Source organism: Lampetra planeri, chromosome 69 (assembly GCF_965212315.1).
Source record: "Lampetra planeri chromosome 69, kcLamPlan1.2.h2, whole genome shotgun sequence".
Lineage (NCBI taxonomy): Eukaryota > Metazoa > Chordata > Hyperoartia > Petromyzontiformes > Petromyzontidae > Lampetra > Lampetra planeri.
This window is the reverse complement of record NC_136174.1, coordinates 2,184,675-2,199,995: the sequence shown is the minus strand read 5'-3', so window position 1 is coordinate 2,199,995 and position 15,321 is coordinate 2,184,675.

Below are 15,321 nucleotides of genomic sequence, written 5' to 3'. Positions count from 1 at the left end.
TTACCCGGCCCACATCAAGGATGAATGACAAAAAATGTGTACATAAGAGGAAAAGGTTTGCTTCAATGCTACGATCTGCTTTGAAAATTCTTACTCCTACCCGACCATGTTCGTCACTTGTTGCAATGCCTCACGCATGGTTGTGCTGCAAATCTGTTCAGATATTCTCATGCCCTACATCCACAAGATTATGGAAAACGCCTTCATCTCCATGCTGCTGCTGATACCGGGTATGGAGAAAAACCCCGGACCAGGATTCTCAACTTTTGATTGGTCAATGCACGCTCCATAGTCAATAATATCCACGATTTGATCAACGATTGCGGACTGAACAAATTGGCTGTTTCTGAAACCTGGGTATATGACGACTCAGGGGACACAATTAAGCATGAGGCTGCACCTAATGGATACAGTATTGCACATCAGCACCGTCGCAGGAAGCCTTACACCGTCACCCCACATGGTGTTGGGATCATACTGATTCACCGTAAAGACATCTGCGTGGAAGTCCGGAGAGACTCAATAACAATGATGTAATTTCAGCTGCTGCTTGTGAAAATAACAAACAGCTAATGCTTACAATTGCTGACATATATCAACTGCCGTCTTCACCACTGTCAGAATCATTTTCTGAGCTTTCTGGCCTGCGAGACTCGGGTCACTTGGCTCTTGCTACCTTATCCGTGGTGACATGAACTGGACTGGACCTACTGGTTCTTGTGTTAAAATCAACAGTGATCTCACAGAGATTATCGACAGTCACAGTTTGACCCAGTGTGTCAATGGGGTGACATTTGGCTCAGGAATACGCTGGATCATATATTCACATGCTCCGATGCTGTAATTGTGACTAACGTTGTTATCAAAGACGTGGGTAATTCAGATCGCAGCCTCCTGACGTGCAAAGTTGAATTACCGATTGTTCATGCACTCATCACAATGACATTATACAGAAACTGGAAACGACTGGATCACGATGATTCCTGTCAGAAGATCTGGTCATCATCGGCATGTATAAATCCTATATCGGTGGTCGATTAATTTGCAGCTAAATTAGAAAATGGAATCAATGCTGTTCTTGATGAACTCGTGTCCATCCGACCAAGCAGAAAAATATTGGGGAAAGTATTCCGTAACTCTATAACACGTAGGTGTGATGCCGCCGCCACGAAGCCGTTCGGCAGGCGCCCCATCCCCGACCTCGCCACGGAGCCAACCCCTCGTCCCCCTCACCTCACCTCACATGAACACACCCGCACGCATTTCCCCCCCCCCCCCATAGAGCTGGAAGGGAAGGTCACCTGATCGACCGGTTTTTATCCGAGAAACCCTTATCGGGATTAACTCTCACGGTTTCCGGCGATCAGGGAATTGGACGGCCTCCCCCGACGCTACGTTGCACCGCGGCGCTGCGACCTGCCTTATAATGGTATGGCCGCGGCGAGGGGCATTCGGCCACCGCGGTTGAAGCGCATCCCCCACACACACCACCCACGTGTCGACGGGGCAAGCAGGGGAGGGACGGGACAGCATGAGTAGCGGGACCGCAGGGGCTCTTGCGCATAGTCACGGATGGTTGGGATAATTACGCTTGAGCGCGCAGGCACCATTGTTAGGGAGGGAAAGGGATTAATTAGAATTTACGCCGCGCAACGCCGCACACTGATTAGCATATCACAGGCGCCCGGAACCGTGGTGCGCGTGCCAGAGGGGCGCGAGCCCATTGTTCAGAGCCGCATCCCTTTGAGGTAGGGAGGATAAATAGTGGGCGCAAAGGGGAAATCGGGCTCTCTTCTCTCCAGCGCCAGGCGACAGGACGCTCTCCAGTCCAGCGACCCGAACGTCCGTGAGACGCATCGAGGCACGCTGCGAGTACGGGATCAACGAACCACCGTGGGCATCTAACAGGGAGTAAGAAGGTGAAGTAGGATAATAGCCGATAGATAAGGAATAGGTACAGGTTTAGTGGAATAGGCCAGCCTCGTCGACTCACTGATTCAACATTAGTTACCAGGTAGCGAATAATAAATCATTAATAGCGAAGCGTGGTCTCGCGTGATCTTGTCGAGCAGTGGGAACGTGTGGGTGCGCGTGTGTACACAGTGGTTCGCCACGTGAGTGAGCGCTGCGTAGAGCGGCGCACGAGTGGGTGTCGCGTGTGTGCAGGTGTGTGCGCTCGTAGTGTGGGGGAAGGGGTCGGTGCGTCCGCAGGCCCCCGCTCCGTCTGTCGCCGCCGGGACTCGTGCAGTGTGAGGGCAGCGTCGTTCGCCCTCCGACCCCTGACCCCCGTTTAATAGCGCGTGATCCGTGGAGAGACAACGCAGCGTCTGCAGGTGAACGAGGGCGTGCGGCGAGCTATGCCTCTCACACGAGCTCGCGGAGGGACGGACCAGGGAGGGGAGCCGTCGGGCGATGAGCCCAGCGACGGCAGCAGCTGCTCGCAGAGCAGCGAGGGGTCGGCGCACGGCAGAGCCCCTGCCATAGGCACGGAGCAGGGAGGGACTTCGGGGACCAGCGGCCCCAACAACATGGTGTCAGAAGTCGTACGAACCCTCACATCTTCACGGGAAGGTGGCGCGCTACTCCACGCCAAGGTAAGGCATGTGTTCACCGGCCAGGGGACCCCTACATGGAAAGCGTTTTCCCGTAATATCATAGGGGCTAAAGAGCTTAATGGCTGGACGGACGCGCAGGCGTTGCGACATCTTAAGTTAAACTTAGATGGGCGGGCAGCCGACTTTGTAGAGGCACTACCCGAAAGCGCGCAAACCCAACTAGAAGAATTAATGCGTAGATTAGACCTGCGTTTCGGCACGCGCAACGCGATACAGGCGAAGACGGCCTTAGAGGCGCGCCGACTCCAAACTGGCGAGGACTTCCGAGACTACGCTGAGGACGTGCGATCACTAACCCGGATCGCCCGTCCAGAGTTCTCGAAGGAGGTCATTGATGCGCTAGCTGCAGACAAGCTACTCAGGTTTAACACGTAGGCTTTCGCGACCAATATTGTTCATAATCAACGATTTTTGGGTTTAGATCGCGTTATTTATAAATGTGTCGTAACCCTCCACCACCCGACACGGCCAATCAGTAAAAAAGTGTCACGTTGACAAAAGACAAATAGTGCTAAAGCAGTGAACTATTTGTCTTTTGTCAACGTGACACTTTTTTACTGATTGGCCGTGTCGGGTGGTGGAGGGTTACGACACATTTATAAATAACGCGATCTAAACCCAAAAATCGTTGATTATAAGCTACTCAGGTACCTAGCTCGCACCGCGTGGTGGCAGCCCAAAAAGAGTAGCGCAGGCCTCCCATTCGATACCCTAGTCGAGCAAGCGCTGGAGTGTGAGGAGCTCTCCAGCGAACGCGCGCAGTTCCGAGGGTCGGGACAGGAGTACACCGTGGCGAGCCTGATCCCTGACGAGGAGGAGGATGAGGATGAGCCCGCCAGCCCCATAGGGAGACGGGCAAGAGAGGCCCAGAGACCCCGCGAGACAACCCCGGGTTGGGTAGCTGGGTTACAGACCGGCATGGGAGATATTGCTGGCCGAGTAGACCGAATGGACGGTAAGGTAACCCAGGTAGGGGAGAGGGTAACCCAGGTACAGGAGGAAACGAATAAAAATGTGACCAAACTGCAATCCTCCATTGAGACCATCCGATCCGAAATGGGGAACCTACGCACCACGGTGGGAGGGTTATCGGGAAGGGTAGCCCGACTAGAGGCGGAGGGTGGACAGCGGCGTAATGGGTGGGGAGGGAGTGGGCAGGGGGCCCACTACGGAGCCGCCCCCCCTCCCCGGGCATGTTATATGTGCAATCGCCGAGGGCATCTAGTGAGGGACTGTCCTGAAATCACCCGAGCTAGGCAGACGCGGGGGTTAAACTCCAACGCCCCCTAGAGAGCGGACCAACTAGGGGTGCAATCGACGCGGTCCCGATACAAATAGACGATGATGAGAATAATGGCGAGCGAGTGATCTCCACACAGGTTCCATGCAACAACGCCCACGGAAACGGTGACTCCTGGCGACTGGCTACGGGAGCTGGTGGCGGGGATCATGGGAGCCACGTCGCTGGTGGAAGGGGAGGTAAACGGGGTGCGTACCCGAATTCTGCTGGACACGGGGGCGTTGGCCTCGCTCGTGAGCGCAGCGCGCTGCAGCGTGATCGGTGTCGACGTGCGTCGCCTGTAGGCACCGGACCGCGCGCTGCACACGGCGAGCGGAGCCGGAATGGGGCTGCTGGGGAGAGCCACCTTAGAGGTCCGCATAGGCAGCCAGGTGTGCACCCAGGAGTTCTACGTGTCGAGTGCGTTGTGTCACGAGTGTATCGCAGGTACCGACCTCTTAGAACAGCTGGGACTCAACGTGCAACCCCGCCAGCGATGCGCCACCATGGAGAGCAACGGCGAGCGGATACCGTTCCTGGGACGAGAACCAATGCGCCCCCGCTTCGCACCTGTGGCCGCTATCCTGGCGACGGCAGTCACCATCGGGCTGCTCACCGAGATGCTGGTGCCAGTGGCAACATCCCCCACCGACCCCGCGCTCGGACCATCAGGAGAGGTAATGCTAACTCCTCACCCAGAGTTGGCAAAACGGTATGGGGTCGTTGGATCCGCCACGTTGGTAAACGCAGATGGGGACCGATTGTTTAACCCCCACAGTACCCCAGCGATACTGCGACGGCGCACCCCGATAGCCACCGTACACCCCCTGCACGCACGCCACTCTAACGACTCGGTGTTCGCACTCTGGGCTGAGGACCCCGGTCGTCCTGAGGGTGACCAGGACCTGGCCTGGCGAGTCGGCCCGACTCCCCGAGCCGAGGTCATTCCCCTGCTCGACGCGTTACATGTACCATGGGCGGATTTACCTAAGGGAGGGGCCGATCGGCTGCGCGTGTTACTGCGGGAGTATGCCGACGTATTCAGTGAACACGACTCGGACGTGGGTCGGACCGACCTTGTTAAGCACCAAATTGACACCGGTGCAGCCCGACCCATCAAACTCCCTGCGTACCGAGTGGGCGCACCCGAACGCGCCCAAATCAAAGAGGCAGTTGGGGACATGCTTCGCGATAACATAATTCAGCCCTCGGCGAGCCCCTGGTCAGCCCCAGTGGTACTAGTAACGAAAAAGGATGGGTCAACCCGGTTCTGCGTCGATTACCGTAAACTGAATGCAGTCACGCTCGGCGATGCCTTCCCCATACCCCGCATCGACGACACCTTCGACAGCCTCGCCGGAGCGCGATATTTTTCCACCCTCGATCTCGTGTCCGGGTACTGGCAGGTGGAGATGGCGGAGGAGGATCGGCCGAAAACCGCATTCACCACCCCGATGGGGCTATTCGAGTTGAGTACTCCCGTTCGGACTCACCAATGCGCCCGCGACGTTCCAGCGGCTGATGAAGTTGGTGATGCGGGGCTTGCAATGGGAACAGTGCCTGATTTACTTGGACGATGTGATAGTGTTCAGTAGATCTTTGTCTGAGCATTGGTCCAGGTTACGGGAGGTATTCCAGCGACTGCGAGCGGCTCATCTCAAGCTCAAGCCACGTAAGTGTTACATCGCACAACGCGAGGTGGGGTACCTCGGGCACCGCGTCAGCGAGGCAGGCGTGCACACCGATCCGGAGAAGGTACGCGCCGTAGTGGAGTGGCCACGGCCAAGGAATCTGACGGAGATCCGATAATTTTCAGGGCTCGCCACCTATTATCGTCGATTTGTAAAGGGATTCAGCGAGATTGCACGCCCCCTCACCCAACTCACCTCCCCTAAGCACCCCTATCAGTGGACGGGGGCCTGCCAGACGGCCTTCACCACTCTCAAAGACCACCTCACCCACGCCCCCACCCTTGCTTTCCCCGATTTTACCACCGATTTTATTTTGGACACCGACGCCTGCAGCAGCGGGCTGGGCGCGGTGTTGTCACAGGTACAGGATGGGACGGAACGAGTCATTGCGTACGCCAGCCGGACCTTGAGTGGGGCCGAGCTGAACTATTGCGTGACCCGCCAAGAGTTGTACGCCGTGATTTTCGCATGTAAGCAGTTCCGGCCGTATTTGTACGGCAGGAAATGTCGCGTATGCACTGACCATTATGCTCTGCAGTTCCTTCTTACATTCAAGGAGCCACGGGGGCAGATGGCCCGGTGGTTGGCGCAGTTGCAGGAGTACAACCTGCAAATCGAGTATCGGGCTGGCCGGACGCATGCAAACGCGGACGCCTTGTCGAGGCGGCCCACGGTGTACGCCGAGACAAGGGCGGAGGAGGCCTGCCCGTGTTTCACGGGGGGACGCTGCCGGCAGGCAACGGACCCCCGAGAGGCCGCGGCCACTGACCCCCCCTCAGCGAGAGAGAGTGCAGTGTGCGCCACAGAGACCCTCACAGGTGGCACCGAGGATCCCGTCGACCGCCCGGCAAGCGCGGGACCCGCGGCTCGGGACCCGATCGGACGGATCCAGGAGGACGTCGGCTGCGCCTTCCCGAGCCTGAACGACGAGCAGCTGAGACAGACCCAGCAGCGAGATCCCGATCTGGCGGCGGTGGAGGCGGCACTGCGGGAGGAAAAGAGCGCCCTACCAGGACCCTGGAGCGGTTTGTATGTCCGGTTGTGTGTGCAGAACGGAGTGGTACGGGAGTTAACCGAGGCCGGCCAGCCGGGGTGCATCTGTGTTCCTGCCCAGGTGCGACCCCAGCTGCTACGGCTGGTGCATGACCATCCACTCGGGGGCCACAATGGGGAACGACGCACTCGAGAGACCCTGCGTCGCCAGTATCTCTGGCCCAAATTGGCACAAGACGTGGCGGGCCTGGGTACAGGGCTGCCGCGCCTGTCAGCAGTGCGGGCCGAAACCGGCACGATACCAGGTACCCCTAAGGCCGTTCTGCGTCAGCCGCACGAATCAGCTGGTCGGGATCGACCTACAGGGGCCATTTCCGCGATCCCATCGAGGCAACCGGTATATCCTAGTCGCAGTAGAGTATTTCACCCGCTACCCCGTGGCAGTGGCCATCCCTGATAAAACGGCCTTGGTGGTGGCCCGGGCATTTGTGGAACATTACGTACTTAAGCACGGGATCCCAGAATGAGTCCTCACCGACCAGGGTAGCGAGTTCGAGGCCGAGCTGTTCCAGGCACTGTGCCGAGAATTCGGAATCCAGAAGGACCGAACCACAGCGTACCACCCCCAAGCGAACGGTATGGTAGAATGCATGAATCAGACCCTAGCGGGGAAACTCAAACGTATGGCGGCCGCAAATCAACGGGATTGGGACGAACACCTCCCCTACGCCCTTTTCGCCTACGCCACCACCGTACACACATCGACGGGACAAACTCCGTTTTTAATGATGTTCGGCCATGAGTCTCGTTTACCCGCAGATCTGCTATTCGGCGTCCCTTCCCCCCAGCCGGAGGAGGGAAGCCGCCCCGTGGAACACCTGTTGGAGACCCTGCGAGAAGCCCGAGGCCGAGCATACCCGCAAGGGGAAGCCGCGCATCGGCGGCAGGAACAGGGCACCCGACCCCGCATGGAACCCCCCTTATTCCTGACAGGCGCTAAGGTGTGGCTACACACCCCTCGCGTCGGGGCCGGGCAGGTGGGGAAACTGACGACCTACTGGCGGGGACCCTGGACCGTGGTGCGGCAGATCTCCCCCTGGACGGTACAAATTTATGGCGGGGAGAGGGGTCGAGAGACGGTGGTCAACGTCCGCCGCTTAAAACCGTGGAAAGCGGCCCCGGCGAGAGAGAACCCTGTCACCCGAAGGCCCCGAAATCCCGGAGTACCCGCACCCCTCGTGTGGGGGGGCCTCGCACACTACATGGGCCCCGCTGGGCCCCCGAGACGCCCCGATCCAGTCCGGAGACGGCGCAGACGACGGCCCGTAAACCCTTCCGCTGCTGAGTTTGTGCCCAGCCCACAGGTGCCGGAGGACGGGGAGAGCCGCTGGAGTGGAGGAGGAGGCCGCCGCAGGAGCCACAGAGGACGGAACCACCCGCCCCGAGACCAGCCACCAGGTCTGGACGGATCCCCCGGACCCCGCAACGTTTCCTCGTGGGCGCGGCCCAAGCGAGGTGCTCCAGTCAACCCGGGACGGGGACTGGCACCTCGGGGGGCTATGTGATGCCGCCGCCACGAAGCCGTTCGGCAGGCGCCCCATCCCCAACCTCGCCACCACCAAGCAACGGAGCCAACCCCTCGTCCCCCTCACCTCACCTCACATGAACACACCCGCACGCATTTCCCCCCCCCCCCATAGAGATGGATGGGAAGGTCACCTGATCGACCGGTTTTTATCCGAGAAACCCTTATCGGGATTAACTCTCATGGTTTCCGGCGATCAGGGAATTGGACGGCCTCCCCCGACGCTACGTTGCACCGCGGCGCTGCGACCTGCCTTAAGATGGTATGGCCGCGGCGAGGGGCATTCGGCCACCGCGGTTGAAGCGCATCCCCCACACACACCACCCACGTGTCGACGGGGCAAGCAGGGGAGGGATGGGACAGCATGAGTAGCGGGACCGCAGGGGCTCTTGCGCATAGTCACGGATGGTTGGGATAATTACGCTTGAGCGCGCAGGCACCATTGTTAGGGAGGGAAAGGGATTAATTAGAATTTACGCCCCGCAACGCCGCACACTGATTAGCATACCACAGGCGCCCGGAACCGCGGTGCGCGTGCCAGAGGGGCGCGAGCCCATTGTTCAGATCCGCATCCCTTTGAGGTAGGGAGGATAAATAGTGGGCGCAAAGGGGAAATCGGGCTCTCTTCTCTCCAGCGCCAGGCGACAGGACGCTCTCCAGTCCAGCGACCCGAACGTCCGTGAGACGCATCGAGGCACGCTGCGAGTACGGGATCAACGAACCGCCGTGGGCATCTAACAGGGAGTAAGAAGGTGAAGTAGGATAATAGCCAATAGATAAGGAATAGGTACAGGTTTAGTGGAATAGGCCAGCCTCGTCGACTCACTGATTCAACATTAGTTACCAGGTAGCGAATAATAAATCATTAATAGCGAAGCGTGGTCTCGCGTGATCTTGTCGAGCAGTGGGAACGTGTGGGTGCGCGTGTGTACACAGTGGTTCGCCACGTGAGTGAGCGCTGCGTAGAACGGCGCACGAGTGGGTGTCGCGTGTGTGCAGGTGTGTGCGCTCGTAGTGTGGGGGAAGGGGTCGGTGCGTCCGCAGGCCCCCGCTCCGTCTGTCGCCGCCGGGACTCGCGCAGTGTGAGGGCAGCGTCGTTCGCCCTCCGACCCCTGACCCCCGTTTAATAGCGCGTGATCCCTGGAGAGACAACGCAGCGTCTGCAGGTGAACGAGGGCGTGCGGCGAGCTATGCCTCTCACACGAGCTCGCGGAGGGACGGACCAGGGAGGGGAGCCGTCGGGCGATGAGCCCAGCGACGGCAGCAGCTGCTCGCAGAGCAGCGAGGGGTCGGCGCACGGCAGAGCCCCTGCCATAGGCACGGAGCAGGGAGGGACTTCGGGGACCAGCGGCCCCAAAATAGGCTTTCGCGACCAATTTCATCCATAAGAGTTATTTTTTAGATCGCGTAATTATATCAATTTAAAACCCACCAAATACAACTGTCAGCACTAGCAGAACACGCCTGCCAACAAATACACTCGATTGATTTTGATAATGTTGAAGTTCTGTGCAAAACTAGCTACTACTGTCATGGGACCTCCTTTGCTAGTACCAAAATATGAGAAAAGGTTTTCCCATTTTTTCTGGCAATAAAACAGGTGTTAATATGTTAAAACACCAAACTGAAACCTTTTACAAGGAATAATGTCTGCATTAACCACAATACTTGTGGTCAGAATGAATGAAAGAAACGTACTCCGATAATATATACATTGTCTTTGAAACTGATTGGTCCACACCAGAGACAGCTTTCTTATGAGCCAAGTCTCAAAACGGTGTTATACATACTCTTTAACACTTGCATCCATACTCACAAAGAACGAATGGAAAGCCGGGCTGGATGTCAGCTCATACCAAGCAGTGGGACTGGCCAGGGCTGTTGTGAAAAGTTACAAAGATAGTAACATGAGAAGCCACTGAGCTCTATAGCTGCTCAATGTTGATACAGCGTGCACACGGAATAAGAACCAATTATAGTAGTTTATGTGCACAGAGTGTATTGTTTACACATAGCTGATACAATATTGCTACCCAGATATCAAATATCGCTTACAAGAGTGGGTCACTATGACATGTTTTTGATACTATTACACACTCAGGCAACTGTTTGGGGCGCTGCAGTGACAAGATGTTAACTACCTCGCCTGGTATACAGGAAGGTGACCCTGACGTCTGTATATTTGCATGCAATTTTCTCCGGGTCCTCTGTTTTTTTCCTTTACATTCATCAAACATTTCAACTTGATAAGCAACTTCGTTGAGCAATCATTTGCAGCCAGGTCGCTTCTGAAAAATAGCTATATAGCTCAGTGGGCCTTAACTGGTAAAATAAAAATTGTTTATTAGTTTATAGTTTGTTACAAATATGTATTCTTTAAGGGGCTGTCAGTGATGATTTGTCTGCGGCAAAAAGTTGACACCTTCACGACCATTTTCAATAGTTTGCACACGTACAGCTAGAGCCATCCATCCCTCCCCTGAATGGAAAACTGATTTCGTGTGCCCTTGTCATGAAGGTGGCACGAGAGATGACCCTAACAATTGTCGCTCTATCTGAATATAGATGGGAAGATCTTAAAATCAGACATTTCAGATCATTCCATCAAAAGCAATGTGGCTTTCGAGAAAAATATAGCACAGCCTCTGCAGTCTTCGATACTCTTCACTTTATCTACAAACGTTTTGAATCTCGTCCTCATCGCGCCATCCTACTCCTCGACCTGTCTAACGAATTTCAAACTGTGGATCATGCTATGATGTTGCAAAGGCTAGACTACCTACATTTTTCGGATTATGCAATCTACTTATCTCAACAATTTCAATTTGTCTTCCTCAATAAAAGATCATCTTGCAGAACCCCATTATGAAGGGAGCTCCTCAGGATTATGTCCTTGGCCCGATCGTGTTTTCTCTGCAGGTCAACAATCTAGGCATCTCCAACCTGCACTCTGACAATAACCTTGTTGCCTAATGACAGCACAGATGACCTCTGAAAATTCCTTGCAAGAGTAAAAACAGCATCTACAAGACTACTTTTACCATCTTCAACTTAAGGCCCTAAAACTAGTCCTCAACACTAAAAATACTAAAGTTATAATAAATATTTGACTGCCTCAAGCCTGTCTCATCACCTGTGCATATTGTGCTTCTGCACCCACATCTTGTTGAGCAGTTTGACAGCGTTACATATCTAGGCATTATCCTGGACTCGAAGAGGTATATTAAGACCTACATTGACCACATGACCACCAAAATATATATGTGTATACACATTGCATTCCTAGAAAGAAATGAATGCTGTGTTCCACCTCGACTCTGTCTGAATATAGTTAAAGCGAACATCCTGGCCATATTTGGCTATTGGGACACCATCTTCAAGCAAGCTTCTCAATTTAATTTGATAATGTTGAAGTTGTGTGCAAAACTAGCTACTACTGTCATGGGACCTCCTTTGCCAGTACCAAAATATGAGAATAGCTTTTCCCCTTTTTTATGGCAACAAAACAGGAGTTAAGATCTATATCATTAGACCTCCTTTGCCAGTTCCAAAATATAATAATAGGGTTTTTCCCCTTTTTTTGGCAACAAAACTGAAACCTTTTTCCAAGGAATCATCATTGAAACCTGTATTTTAACTCGCATCTTTTACCCCTGGATATCTAGAAAAACCACATCTGGGTCGTCTTCATCCAAAAGGTGCTCTTAGACAAATCCGCAAACTACCTAAGAGACTACTTAGTTCCTTTTAAGTTTTTGTGAAAATTACGTCCACAATTCTGCTCCATGTTTCTGGAAAACTCTTGATGCTCATCTGCAGCTTGGTTCCCTCACTGCACCACTTTTTTGATTTCTATATGAGGTCAAACACACAACTTTCTCTGACATCAACTCGCTTTTTCTGGCAACTTTTACCTCATATTTGTACTATTTTTGATTATTATCGTGTGTTTCGTTTATGAATGGTATATTATTCATCTGTTAGTTTGCGATATTTCTTAAGAACTCGTTCTCTGAAATATTGATCTTCTTGGTTCTTTCGGTAAAGTCACGCAGAAGGGAAATAATTTTAAAAAAATTTTTCACATAAAATACAATTCTCACGACGTTTCGGCCACAACACAAGCTTAAATATACGCTGCCAAGCTTGGTGGTGTTCAATCAGACGCTGTCTTTCTGACAGACCTGTTCTTCACCTGAGGACGGCTGCTTGCGTTGTGGCCGAAACGTCGTGATAATTGTATTTTATTATGTTTTATTTTTATTATTTTATTATTTCCCTTCTGCGTGACTTTACTGAAAGAACCAAGAAGATTAATCCCTGCAATCGCGAAAGCTTTAAATTGAAATTTGAAATATTGATGTTTTTGTATTTTGTTTCGCTGCTGTACTTGCGCACTACGGATATCCCTTGTAAAATAACCAGCCAACAAGCTAAACGGGATGATCAGTATAATTATAATCAAAGTTAACGTAAACTTAAACTGTGACTTTTAATCCCATGTATAAAATGACGTGTATAGACATCACCAGTGTGCATATCTATATTACATATTCGTGTGTATGTTGCATGTCGTGTAAGGAATGTGTGGGGGTGCCAAGGAACATGCAAATTATTTTCATAAAAGAGACAGAATGAACCCGGGCAGCGAAACAAAAGGCCCATCTCTAGGCATCACGCTTCTTAGTGCGTAATAATAATAATGAGTTCATTTTATATAGCGTCATTCATGCAATTGCATCCCACAATGCTGCACATTAATTCCCCAGTCCTTGACACAGATAATACAAATAACAAAACCCCACCACTTTAGCAATTCAAAACCAAAAAATGAATAAATAAATCGCGAGAAACTTATATACCTCAAAAACTCGACAATTGCGTGTAGGGGCTGACGCCCCACTCCTCCTCTCCCCCCTCCTCCTCCGCCCCTTCTCGTCTGACTGCCACTGATCGGGTGATCGGCCTCCCCGCTCCAGCATCCTCTCTGTGAAGCATGGCGAGCGGCTGGCTCCTCACCGCCTCGGGTTATCCCACATACTCCCCACGTAACACACCACTAATGCGGATAGGCTGCGTGCTCGCGCGTACCCGTGCAGGTGGCTCACCACGGCTCGCGCTAAAAATAGCGCGGCAGCTGCACGAACGCGGGCGCAGGTAATGAGTTACTACGCTGCGCAGCCTCACACACACACACACGCTCGAATCACGCACCACGCCGACACCCTTAATACGATCGTCGCTACGATTCCAAGAACACAGGATGAGATGTTACTATATCCTTTGTGCAAGCACTTCCAAGAGTTCATGAACAGTGAGCCTGGTGAAATTTGAGGAGCGCAACGTCAGTAGTGTACCTTTGGTTCCTAGGGTGTTTCGGCCTTTCACACTATACACCCTCCCCAAAGGCGGCCAGCGAAAGGGTGATCAATCCTACGCTTGCGTCCCATTCCCAATTAGTCATAGGAGTTGCCTTGTTGTTGATAGCCAACATCCCATGGGACTATGCATGGCAGGGGCGTCCTCCACCCTGAGTCAAGCATTGTTGACTGCATACCTCCTGGCCCTCTCACTTCGGGGCCCAGCTGGGGTCTTTCCTCTTCATCCAGAGCCACTGACTGCTGCCTTCTCCCGCCTCCGGTACAGCTCTGATTGCCGAATGCTGGCTCTGGCCCTTAATTCCTAGGTCTCTAAGCAGTCTGGTTGTAGATGTTGCCACAAAACCTCTGCAGCCCACCTCGACTGTTCGGACTTCTGTGTTCCAGCCATGATGCCGAGGTTCGGCAGCTAGATCGACATAGCGCAGATGTTTTCGCTCATAAGCCTCATCTACTGAGTCCTCCCAGGGTACTGTGAGCTCAATGATGAAGACCTTCTTGAGCGAACGGGACCAGAGCACCATGTCAGGTCTTAGGGTGGTTGTTGCGATCTCCGGAGGAAACACAAGTTGCCGGCCAATGTCAGCTAGCATATTCCAGTCGCGGGCCAAGCGCAGCTGGTCTCGCTCTGATGGTGTAGAGCCGCTCTTCGGTGGTTTAGCCCCTTCGCGGACAAAGGTCGTCCGTAAGGGGTGTGATGCTGCTGGGGGTGGTAGAGCGTTGGTGGCAGCTCGATTGTCCTCCAGGGCAGACGCAAGGTTTTTAAGGACTTGGTTGTGACGCCAAGTGTAGCGTCCTTGGGTGAGGCTTGTTTTACACCCTGTGAGAATGTGCTTGAGGTTTGCTGGCATGGAACAGAGGGCACAGTACGGATCTTCACCATACCATTGGTGAAGATTAACTGGTGTTGGAAGGACGTCATATGTTGCTCTGATGGGAAAGCTCAACCGCCTCGCTTCCATGGCCCATAGATCCTTCCAGCTGATCTTCCTCTTCTCCACACTGTCCCATCGAGTCCACTGTCCCTGTTTGGCAAGAGAGACTGCCTTGGCCCACCTTGCAGCCTCCTCCTGATGGCGTACTTCCTGCACTACCATCTTCCGCCGCTCTGGTGCAGTGGCCTTACTCCAAGCATCGCGGCTAGTTAGCCCAAGGCCTCCTCTCCCTCGCTGAACATGACCCACAATGTCAGCATGTCTGAGGGCTGCTGTTGCCTCCTGGACTGCTTTTTCTGGCCCCCATTTGCGCCCAGTTGCCAAGGTCGGCGCGTTGTTACTCACCACTGGGTCTTGAGATTCATTCAGTGTCATCTGGAGCCTGGTTTTTGCACACTTGAATTTCTGTTAGACTAGTGAGTGGCAGCTTGAGGACACCATCTCCATAGAGGCCTATGGTGGTAAGGCATCGTGGAACTCCGAGCCACTTCTTTAAGTACTTTGTGACTCCTCTTTCCATCTTCTCCACTGTTGAGATTGGAACCTCATACACTGCTAGGGGCCACAACACCCGGGGTAGGAGACCAAACTGCAGACACCAGGACTTTAACTTTCCAGGTAGCTGGGTGTTGTCGATGGACTGTAGGCTATTACTGATGTCTTTGCGCAGCTGTTGCACCTGGTCTTTGTCCTTCAGGCTTGCATCATACTACCTTCCAAGGCTTTTTACCAGCTGCTCAGACACTGTTGGGATTGGGTCATCTCCGATGAAGAATTTCAGGTCAGAGAGTACTCCCTTCACAATTGAGATGCTGCGTGACTTGGATGGTTTAATCTTCATACGG